This window comes from Brachyistius frenatus, unplaced genomic scaffold (assembly GCF_029030835.1).
Source record: "Brachyistius frenatus isolate BFR_SWC_R1_liver_20210118 unplaced genomic scaffold, ASM2903083v1 Contig_4, whole genome shotgun sequence".
NCBI classification, from domain to species: domain Eukaryota; kingdom Metazoa; phylum Chordata; class Actinopteri; family Embiotocidae; genus Brachyistius; species Brachyistius frenatus.
The window spans coordinates 2682529-2695013 of NW_027210603.1; positions in this window are offsets into that span (position 1 = coordinate 2682529).

Below are 12485 nucleotides of genomic sequence, written 5' to 3' on the forward strand. Positions count from 1 at the left end.
ACCTTCTCCAACCCAATACCTCTTGAGATGTCACCTAGATCTGTTGTGCATTTTAAAATGACTTGATACAAATCTCTCTCCTCTCTGATGAAATACTGTTAGAGAATTCCTCCTGGAAATACTAAAGACTTTGCTCTTACTGGACCTTAGTTTCTAGACCTATAATTACTTGTACATAGAAGTGCTAATGTGCTACAGTATGCTAATGTGGCTGTGTTCGATTAAACCCTATTTTGAGGGTTGAAATGGAACAGTGAGGATTGAAATACACTACGGTTGTGATCAACTTCATAACTCCAAGGCAGAAAATGAAAGTTGTATTTTAATGCAATGCAAGAAATTCAACTAATGCAACTTGAGAAGATCTCATGACTCCTCATGTCTGCTTTTATCAGAGTGGATGTGTTTCATATTCTGGGAACACGTTCAAAACTCAACTGAGACAAAATCCTGGAAAGTCCTGGAAAACAATGCAATTTAAGTGGAGAGAGATTTATGAAGGGAGAACTGATTATCCAGTGTAATAATATGTATAGAAGTGATCATATTTTGTGCTTGTATTACAAAAAAAAAAACATACAAAATGTGCAGATTGCAACAGTGCTTCACCAAGGGACCTGCTCTCTGTCACCAGACCAACGTCGTCAGAAAAAGACTACGAGTACATTGTGATACATTTCTCTGGTGTCTGCAAATATGTGCTTGAAACCAACAACATTTTTCTTTGTTAAAAAGACAGGACAAATAATATAAAATAAAGTTTTGCACCACTGTATTAGGGTTTATACATGAGCAAAGCTAATGAACCAAAGATCTAACATTGTCATAACTGGTTTCCTCTGCCAAACAACAGTGGTACAAACAGCAGTGTAAAATTCTGCAGTTTACCTTTCTATCATTCTAGTTACTTGGTCAAGGCAAGTAAGAATACGAATATATATCATCATGTTTCCTACTGTCTTATTTTATTCCTAAAACAATAGAATCATTGTATTTTAACCAAACCCACTGACATGCCTTTTTCTATCATTTATGACTGTACACAACCGCATTGTAGCTCGAGTTTCAAGACTCGTCACTCTGCTGCAGCTCAAACTCAAACCAAAGAAACAAACTTTCAGGCCTTCAAAACCATGATAAAATCAGTTTCATAAATTTAAATCTCACAGACAGCCTTACGTGTGAACTTGCTTTGTTGTGCTTAACTGATTTTATTTTACATAATCTCCCTGCACATCTGTCGCTAGAGACATTTACCTGTAATAAAAAGTATGGCTATGTTACTCTCTTTTTAGTAGTAGATTACATGAACATGTCAGACCATCTTGTGACTTCCTGTTTTCCTGAAGTAGCTTAAAGGCTGCTGAGGAGGTAAAAAAAGAAGTCTCAGCAGCAGAGTGTGTGACAGCACTAAAGCTAGGTTACACAAAATAAATCAAGTGAAGCAACATTTTAATAAGATCTGGGTTAAAAAAAATTTTTTTTAAAAAAGACTAAGCCAATTTAATTTAAGAGTGTTTGAATATTTTTTTTTATGGCTCAGTCATTAAATACTACTTCATTTTTAAACTGCTTCAGTTCTCGGGAAACGGATGCAGTCTGGAGGGATAGAAAACACTGTTGGTCTGGTGATGAAGAACACTGTCTGGGTGTAGAAAGTTCCAATATGACCTCTGGTCTTGCACTTTGATAAATTTCTGGATTTTAGAAATGATTTTAAGACGTGGATCTGGTGTTGTTTATGAGCCAAGAAGGTCATCATCTCATTACCAAATATTTCGTGAAAATTCAGCCAAGCTGGAACAGTAATACTGAGTTTACTTGCAGTGATTTCCATATTCAATATTATTATTGTGTTTTTGTTAGAAATACATTGACCACAGAAATGTCTGTTGACTTTAATCAATTTATTTTGCTGATATGTGATGAAATTTGAATATTGATTTAAAGGGCTGCTCACCTCTGCTAATAGTCTGAAAGTTATTCTCGCCCAGCTGAATTGTTACTAGACTGTAGTCCACTATAATGTCATTTTGTTTACACTACCCCCATTTAATGTCAGTTTGAGTTGCTGCCCTGAAAGTCGCATTAACATCTCTTTGTTCAATACTGAATAAACAATGTGAAATCCAAGCGACATGTACCATTCACTCTTTATTTCCATAAAAACATACATTACGGCTACATAAACTTCCCACTTCAGATAAAAAAAGAATCCACTAGTTTAACCGTGGAATAGCATCAGGCAGGCTAACACCAACATAAGGTCACTGTTAAAATCATATTTACATATTTTGCTGCAAGAGGCGCAACTTAGGCGACTCAGACTGTAGCCATTTTATAATTTCACTCTTTCCACCTGCTAAAATCAACAGGTGATGAATCAGAATCCAACTGCAAGAAGCTAACGTTAGCCTTACACTGTGTGGAATGGGGCTAAGTATCAAAGATCAAAATTATTAACTAAAAATGTTTACTAAATTTTAATGTGTCTTCAATATGTTGTGTGTAGTGAAATGAACATTTTTGGACTTGGGTCAGTTGGAGTGCAGTTGTTAGGCCTTTCAGCAACTCGCGTACCAGCAGGGGTACACTTACCACAGTTTGGAAATCACTGGTCTAACCTATAACAAATAAAGTTCTATTTGGGAATGCTATGATATGACTTTATTAACATAACAGCATTGTTTGTTCATCACCTGGACAGTGTTAAAATACCAAAATTCAAGATGCAGGTCAGACAGCATTGAGACACCTGCAGCCGCTTCAAAGTATTCAGAACCCCTAAAGTGCAGGTCATTTCTAAGTTTAACTTCAAATCAATAAAATTGGCACTTTTCCTATCCGTTTACACTCAATAACCCATTACGACAAAATAACATGTTTTAAAAATGCTTACAAATGTTTTAAGTATCGATAACTGTGATATTTTAACTATGGGATGTAGGAGTGCTGAATGTCATTCAAAAACAGTTGACTAAAGAACATAAAATTTAACACAGAAAAAGAGTGAGTGTTGCTGAAGCAGCCATTAGTGGCAGATCCATATAGTCGGGTAGTGTTCTTCCATTTCTGACAATGTCCTTCTCCCTGCCGTGGTTTTGTATTCGTCCATTACCACATTGTCACAATCATCTTTTAGCGTCAGCAGATTCAGCATCGGCCTAACCCCACCAGCTTAGCTGTCTTCAAGCTCTCAGCAGAGAGAAAACAGAGCAACAGTGGGGCTCATGCAGAACTGAGCTCTTTAATGTGTTTTTTTTTTTTTTTTATTTTTTTTTAAAGTTTGCCAAAGTTGTTCAGCAGGAATGTATATTCAGGCCAATACATCAATGAGTGGAGAAATACAGGCCACTTCTGTCGTTTTAAATTTTCCTCTTCTGTCTTTATCTTTTCTCTCTTTTAATTCTGTCTTTATTGCATCTCTCATGGTCAATGGCTGTTCTGTATGTTAGCTCCTGTCTTCAGTCCTTTTTGTGTGTGCTGTCCATTGTGTGAGAGACACAATCCAGCCTCTGTTTCTTGCAGACTGTGTGCGGAGTTCATTGATAAGAAGCTCAGAGTTTGGCCCCAAGGCAAGTGCCTATAATAAGGTCAGCTTCTGTACATTATGTGTGTGTGTGTGTGTGTGTGTGTGTGTGTGTGTGTGTGTGTGTGTGTGTGTGTGTGTGTGTGTGTGTGTGTGTGTGTGTGTGTGTGTGTGTGTGTGTGTGTGTGTGTCTGGGAAACAGAGAAGAGAAAAGTGTGTGTAGAAGAGAGGTAATTCAAGCTCTTTAGTGAGAGCAGAGACACAGAGGACATCTCTGGACATCTGCAAGTGCTTTGCAAAAAAGCCATTCTGCAGTCGACCCTCATTTCCTTTTCCATGAACACACACATGCACAAACACATACACAAACTGAACAAATCAAAAATGATCCACCCCCTCCCCCCCATTTTACATGCACAAAGCAGACACAGGGGACAAGTGGCTATTGAATATTAACCATGAAATTACAAAGGCTGCATTCTAATGGAGGTGATGAGGTCAGAAGCTGGGATGGAAATCATAAATTAATACCCCTGACATGACAAGCCACTCGCCCTTGGCTCCCACCAAACACAGCTCTCCCTTCCTCCACTGAAGTCAGAAAGACACCTAGAGAAGGAAATACTCAATTTATTATTAATAATAGGTCAAAGCGATGCCACAACAGACACAGAACTCGTACAATTCGCCTGATACTTTTCTGATGTGATTATTGTAGGAGACGACAGCCAAGTAACCTTCATGTGTGGCTACATCTGTCAGGGTTGTTGTTAGTGTTCTTCGGGGACCCCGATTACAATGTCAGCTTTGTTGTGCATTCAATTTTGAGCCTTTCATCAGCACTTTGGCAAAATATTTAGTGATTAACCTGAACAAGGATTCTGTTGCAAATGCATCATTTGGCAGTGGATGATGTGAGTTTCAGGACACAGAGAAAAGATTATTACACTCTGCAGCCAACTGGAATAAAATTCTACTTTTGTTCTTTTACCCAGCGGCTCTTAAACAATGGCCTTGGATTAACTCTTTTGTGCTCAAGTACACATGAAACTCAGATTAAAACATTCATTTGTCTTAAAGGTATATTCAGAAATGTGTAAATTACTTGTTCTTAATCATACTTATAATACCATTAATTATTTGATTGATTGATTACTTTTTCATCATGCACATAAGTGCACAGCCCACAAGGCAGAACAGACCAAAAAGCAACAGTGAAACAACCCACAATTATTAGATATAAAGCAACAACTTTTAACATTTTGAAGCAAATACTTTGTCTACTCCAAACTCCAGTTCTTTGTAAATGCAATTTAAGTCATTCATAATCATCCAAGCAGAAGAAATCAGCATAGAGGGAGGACATTTCTCTGAAGTGTACAGTTCTTAAATCTTCATAAGGAGCAATGAAGCATAAAATGGGCTATGTTTTCAATGTCACCTAAATCGCCAGGCTCAATCTTTTCCCTCTCAGAGATAATTAACTGTTTCTGTGCCTGCACACAGTTATGCACAGTTCTAGTTGGATACATTTTAGGTTCATTGTTATAGTTTTTAAGGACCATCTTTTAGCAGTTTAGGTTTACACCACACATCAACAGATCATAACCAGGATTCACATTCAGGCCACCCGAGCTGATCGCTGCCATTCTAGACAATACTTCTGATTCCACCAGATGTGTCGCAGCGGATGTTCGCAACGTCCCAGAAGCTGCTCAGTGCTATTTTTGACAAAAGCCAGATGGAAGCTGCGTTAAGGTGCATTGAGCAGATGAACCAGACAGAAAGGTGCATATGAACCAGGCAGAAAGGTGCAGATGAACCAGGCAGAAAGAGAATCCGGTTCATTTTCACACTAAAACACACACTGTGCAGACTCCTGATCAAATCATTGAATCAATGTCTTTCAAGTACAACCAGAAATGAGTTCTCCTCCTGATGCAGGCACTGTAAATAAAATAGTTATGAAATAGGTTAGGTTAGGTTAGGTTAGGTTAGGTTAGGTTAGGTAGTTACTTTATTAATCCCTGAGGGGAATTTTTTTTTTCGCAACAGCAGCATACAGAAGCAATAAGATAATAATAGAACAATAGAAAAGCAATAGAATAGCAGTAAAAACGTAAGATGGAATGTTTTTTTTAACAACTAAAACACAGAAAACCATATTAACTTTGACTGTAGGCTACACTACAATGTAGGAAATAACAACAATAAGCACAAAACAGACAAAAAAGAAACCATTAAACAACGTGGCCTGCTCTCCCTCGCTAGTTGCCCAAAAATTGGGGGGAAATGACCAAAATCAGGACTCAATTGAATCCGGCTTACGAAACGCCTCTGAAGCTCTGACGTGGGAGTATGAAGTCGTGCATAGGATAGGACAAAACAGCATCATATGCACAATGTGATGGACGCGTGTCCGGTGGGATTCAGGCGTAACCGGTTTTACAGAGACACCACATATAGAGCTGGATTTTATCTCACAAATACAGACAAATTCCAACTCCTAATTTGGGATAAAATGTGTTCATATGGCTCCTCAACACCTTCACATTTGACATCAACATGTAGACTCACACACAGTTACTTTCATATGACTTAATGAGAAAGCAGGCCATAACTTTCAAAAATACAAAACTGGTTTGAGCTTGCTGAAATTATAGGTACAGTTTTGAATATCTGCTTTAAAAGATGTATTTTTCAGTTCCAGCCAAACAACATCACCATCAACACATAATAATTGCACAAAGTCCCTTGTCCCATCTTCTCAACATGTTTCTAAAGATCAGGATTAAAGAGTTTGAAGCTTCTCTGCAGAAACACAGACAGATGAACTAAAAGTGTGAGTAAATAATAAGTAGAAATCCACTGCTGGCTGTAAATCAGAGGGAGGAGAGCTTTTGGGGGGCAGCTGTGTGAGTCAGTGGAACTTCTGCCAACGAGTTCCTACAAAGCAACATCTTTTCTTCCTAGATGGGAGTCAGGCGGGTGGGGAGGGGGGGGGGGGCAGAGACACAGAAAGAAAGAGAGTAATAAAGAGACTATATAATGCAACATTTGGATCGGAGTTGTAGAGATTAGCTGGTGTTCAAACGATATTTTCAGCTCTGCTTTTCGGCACTGAAATATGATTTAAAAACCATTAAAATGCTAAATAAAAAACAAATCCACAGCAACAAATCAACTTCATTAAAAGGCATATAATCCTCTTCCGTAACACAGCATACTGTGTTCATTAGATGCTGATTACATGTTCTCCTCTTTAACGGTCCTCAGCAGTGTTTTACAACAAGTTGAACTAAACCAAAATCATGGCAGGCAGACAAGCTTGGATCAGCAACAAAAATGTGTGTGCGCTGTATCGAGTTACAGCCACTGCAGGACTACTGAGGGAACCACAGCTCCGTGGGCTTCCATGGAACACACACTCACACACATGCACACTTTGCACAAATACGTATATACACACAAGAGCTTGGCAGGATTGAGACGTTTGTTTCTGCTTCAGTCTCACGGAAGCGGCAGCAGCAGCAGGCCTGTGCAGTGAGAGTGGGTGGAACACAGCCTGGGCGGAGGATAGATGACCATTTGCATGTGTGAGCCCTCAAAAAAAAAAAAAAAATATCCCAGACTATCTGATATGTGTTTTGACGTCAGTCAGTGTGAGAAAAACGGGACAAGGAAAAGCTCTTTGCAGCAGTTAAAGCAGCGCTTCAGGAGAAACGCTCTAAATGGGAGGATTGCTTCCGAGCGTCTTCTGATAGGGCAAGAAGCACAACAGCCACTGACTCCCAATATGTGGTTGGAGTGATGTTCTCATTACAAATGTCTATGTCCAGGCTGATACAAACCCGCCCCCTTACTTCCTCCCTGCTCTGTTGAACAATGACCATACATCTTCCTTATAAGACGATGACAGATAGATTAATCTAGTGAGCTACATCCCTCTGCTGTGAGAGCATCCGTTAGATAATGAATCACTGATGAATCACCTGAAAGATCTCACTCTAAGACAGAGTAAAGTCATTTGGTTTAATGGCTGTGTGTACCTGTAGCGCAGCAGGAATTTCTCGATCAATCTGATATGCTGATCTGGGGTCAGTCTGGTCATTTCTCTGCCCGAGTTGAGGCTCAGATTCTCGGTGGGTTATTTGCTCCTGTATCAGTTGTATCAGTGACATCAGTGTCTCAAACAACATGAAAGGCAGTAAAGGAGAGGTTGATCTGCCTCTGACTGTGGAAAATAAAGCAGCTAGGTATCGTGGCAAACAGTGTAATACACCCAGCAGTCCACTGGAGGATACCGTGACAGTCTCACATTTTGCCTCGACCGGGCGTGAAAAGTGCACGCATGTAAGACCAGGGTCAAAGAAGGAGGTCATGTGACAAAGTACGAGGGTGGATCGATTAGATCAGAGACGGCTCCTCCAGTGTGTGAACGACGCGCAGCACCTTAACGTGCACGGAGCAGAGAGAAGCTGTAACCTTCATGACAAAGTACTCCAGTCGACGCTTGATGAAAATCAGTACCCAAGTTACAGGTGCTTTTGCGTCTGAAACTTGAGCAGAGAGCACACATCAAAGTTTGTGGCAAATTATTGGGGATTAGAAAGAAGGTGCAGGGAGACAAATTATGTGAAAAAAAAATCACGTGCATAACTCGGGTGATGATCAAGTGACAAAATTTGTGACAATCACTCATTGAGGTTATTGCTTCCTCCTGCTCCATGCACATTACGGCGCTACACATCGTTCGCATGAACAGGAGCAGTCACGGAACTCATTGATCCATCCGCGTACAAAGAGTCCACGTAGGGAGGAAGTCAGGGTTGGATTGGTGGAATAAGCGCAGGACATTCACCCAGGAAAGAGCAGTGTTCAGGGTCATGAGAAAGCAAAAGTTAACGTGGAGTTCTTTTGAGTTATGCTGCTTAGTATAAGTACCCTTTTTCACCCAAACCCTGATCCTGTTTTTAGCCTAACAACATGGTTTTTGTTGCTAAAAACCAAAGCTACCTTATCTTTCTCAAACATGACACTGACACGGCATCTTCTAGAGGACTGATAGCTTTATTATACGCTCTGGCGTGAAACCAGGTTGAATAAGAGAGACATCCATTGGTTTACAAATCAAATCAACTGTAAGTTCTGAAAAACCAGGCCATGACATATTGAATAAAAGTGCAGGGCAGGGTCGATGCACATAACTGAATTTCAGGATTTGAGGTAAAAACCTATTCCCACTCCACCAGCCACAACCGCTCGAGCAAATTTCAACCACAACCGTAACTTTACCCTTGCCTCAACTTGAAAGTGAGTTTCGAGCAAATGCAGGAATCAGTTGGGGATGATTAAAATGCTTTATCCACTCCAGCTGCTTGTGAATTTAGCATAAAGGGAGAGAAAGGCGAACAATAAAAAGGGAGAAATTGAAAGATGGGGGAGATATAACTCCTGACTGAATACATAATGAACGCCATGTTAGCAAACACACATGCACACATACATTAGCTTTATCCCAGTTTTGGCACGGCTCTCTCTCTGAGAGCAGAGCTCCTGTGTCAGACAGGGGAGGTGCATTCAGAGCAGACATAGCCACTTTAGAGTTGGCTTTCATCTGTGTGGGTGGGAGATGCCAGATACCCACTGCTGGCACTGCTACAATAAAACACTGCTAAATGTTGGCTCTCGGTTCAAGAGGACTGTTCCTCCTGTTGGACTCCAAGTCTTGTGTATTTGGCCTGATGACTCACACAAGGCTTTATAAAAACAATAAAACTCATGCAGCTGACATTAGAATTTATTTCAATAATGGATAATTAATCGGTGCTAATTTGCTCAGCTTGTTTTCACATTCGACCAAATTGCTCAGACAGCCTACAGCCAAATGGAGTGACATACTGCAGCCAGAGGGAGTCACTTGGGGAATATCATATGTTTTCAGTGCTTCCTGGAGGGAGACAAATGTGGCAATACTGAGAAGGAAAAGGAGGCTGCTTCAAAGTCAAATAACTGGGGTGTTACCTATTTTCAAACATGCTCACCCATCAGGACGTGCTGGAATCCTGTAAAAAGTTTTTGATTCTGTTCAAGAGCTCTAATTGGTCAATATAAGTCACACAAAGATCAACCGTGTTATAATAACCAAGCCTGATAGGATTTATTTGTTATTCCCCCAAAATTCCACAAGAATACCAAAACCAACAATCAGGCAGTCCCTCCTGGATTTTGCAGAGTTTTTTGTTATTGTTTCGATCAAAAATGCTTGATTTTGCAGCAGCTTTTCTCAAAAATTGCAACGTCCTTTGCAGAGATTTTAGTGAGAATTTTTTTTTTTTTTACAGGAATTAGCAAATATTCCAAGGCGAGGAAAAAAAATAGCTTGCCTATAATGGAACTGTCAATGCTAGGAAATGTACCGAAAGGAAGAGATTAAGAGCTGAGGTGACAAAACTAAAGAGAGGAAAGAGACAGAGGCGAGCAGAGGTATGGCACCCTGCTGGTTTTAAGGCAGTTATGCAACTTCTGGCCTTCAGCCAAACCCTTCAAGCTCCTCATAACCGCAGCAGCATTAAACTGAGGGGCACAAGAGAGGAGGAGACCCCCACCCCTGCCAACACATCCATATCCTCCCATCTCTAACACCCAAATCAGCCCGAGGTCTCAGCCTGAGCCACCAAATGTGCCCTGAACCTGTCGATCACAGCTGCTCCTTATCGCCGGCATCGAACCACTTATCATTGCACCCAAGACCTTCAGTCTCATTCCAAACATTTTCTTTACTTTGGTACTTTAAAATCATCATTCCATATTTGAAAGGAAAAAAAAAAAAATACATATAAACAAATGTAATTTACTTGTTTTTACTTTAGATGGAAATCTGAGCTAAGAAAATTAAAAGAGAACATTTGGTGGATGAAGAGCCAAAAGGGTCAGTTTGGCTCCACACAGTGATGTTGACTCGCTGCTAAGAGAGCGAGAGAGAGCAACAGTGCGTGTGTGTGTGTGTGTGTGTGTGTGTGTGTGTGTGTGTGTGTGTGTGTGTGTGTGTGTGTGTGTGTGTGTGTGTGTGTGTGTGTGTGTGTGTGTGTGTGTGTGTGTGTGTGTGTGTGTGTGAGAGAGAGAGAAAGCTAGCTAAATGTCAGACAGGCAGTTGGCAGGCCACACGAAAACAGGCTCCTGTTTTTGAGTCAAGCTGACTCATGCCACCTTAAGCAAACAGGGAGCACAGACCAGAGCCTTGTCCTTACGCACGTACACACACACACACATACACATACATTAACACACGCATGCACGCAGAATGCACTGGTAACAAGTCAACATCTCACAGGTCTAAACAGCCTCTCTGGTTTCTGCTCCGTCTCTGTTTGGCTTCAGTACACACAGCACTGTCTATTTCACCAATGACCTACTGCAGAAGTGCAGCCCTGGGCTGCCAGTTGAAAAACCTAATGCGAACACATTTACTGGGTCATCTGGAGAAAAAAAAAAAAAAATGAATGTGCCCATAAAGGTAAAATCCACGAACAAAACTCCATTGTTTTCCATTGCCAGTAAAAGCAAAGAGAAAGAAGGAGGGAGTGACATGGTGAGGAAATCAAGTGTGAGAGAAACATCAGCTTTCAGAGAGAATTATATCCAGAGTTAATGTTTTTAAGGGAAGGTGAAATCCAGAAACACCCGTCGATGATTGGGGGGATGTGAGGAGGAGGAGGAGGAGGAGGAGGAGGAGGAGGGCGCCCTGTGGGAACACAGAGGAAGGGGCGCCTCGTCCACATAAACACTTATTTCCTATCCTTCATCAGACTGAGCCTCTAGGACCATTGTCTGTGTATGTGTGCATGTGTGACTAAGAGAAAAAGAGGACACAGTAACAGCAGTGTGGGTGGGTGAGATGGCAGAGGTTAAAAAAAAAAGATCTGGTCCAGTTGACTTCAATGCAAGACCTGCACCTCAGCAAGTGTGAAGGGGGGAATCAGGGGACGGGCAGCTTCGGGTTAATAACCAGGAGACAGTTTGGGTCATAACGCTCTCATTACCATGACAACCTCAGAGCCCATTTCTTCTCACTGCCTGTTGCTCTTGTGTAGTTGCCCACCTGCTGTCATGCGTCCACCTCGGAGAAAAGACGGCTTTCAAACAGAGGGAGCTGCAGCCCATCACAGATCGCCATCAAAACCACCGCCATCACAACCACCGCTTCCCGAGACGAGATCACAGAGCACGTTGTTTTCATTCACATGTGAAAAAGAAATCTGAAATCTAACCCTGACTTTATTTTACTGTAGGCGTTTCCTGCAGAAAGCTTATATGTTGGCCCCCATAAACTGCAGTTCACTGTTGTTTACAGAACGCTGGTCTTTAAACGGTCAGTTCACCCAAATTCCCCCCAAAAAAGAACAGAAAATCTTGCTGCATCTGCCCAGTTTGGGTGTGTGTCTAACAGTTTTGCCTCCAATTCAGTAAAATAGAGGTGGATAGAAATTGAGTCCTCACACAGTCCAGATTGACAAACCTCAGCAACTATTAGATGGCTTACCAAGAAATTTGGTCAGGCGTTCATGCCCTCGGAGGACGAATCCTCCTAAATGTGATAATCCCCTGATTCCCTCTGACCTTTTTCTCTGGCACAACCTGCAGGTCACATTGCATCATATTTTAACTTCATTTCTGGTCACCAGTAGAGATAGCAACATGATTTTGCTAAATCTGGGAATTTTTACTCTACCATCACAATGAGGTTGAAGTTTGTGATTCTGAGCAAACTATCTCAACAGCTCTTGGATGGATTTCTATGAAATTTGGTACACACATGTTCTCCTGTATGATAATCTATTTGGTGATGCCTTAACTATTATGGCACCATCAGCAGGTCTAAATTAAATGTGTCATTTCTGAGCAGATAGTTGTAAATATATAAACTTTCCCAGAAGTTCCATTCATACTTTGTGTT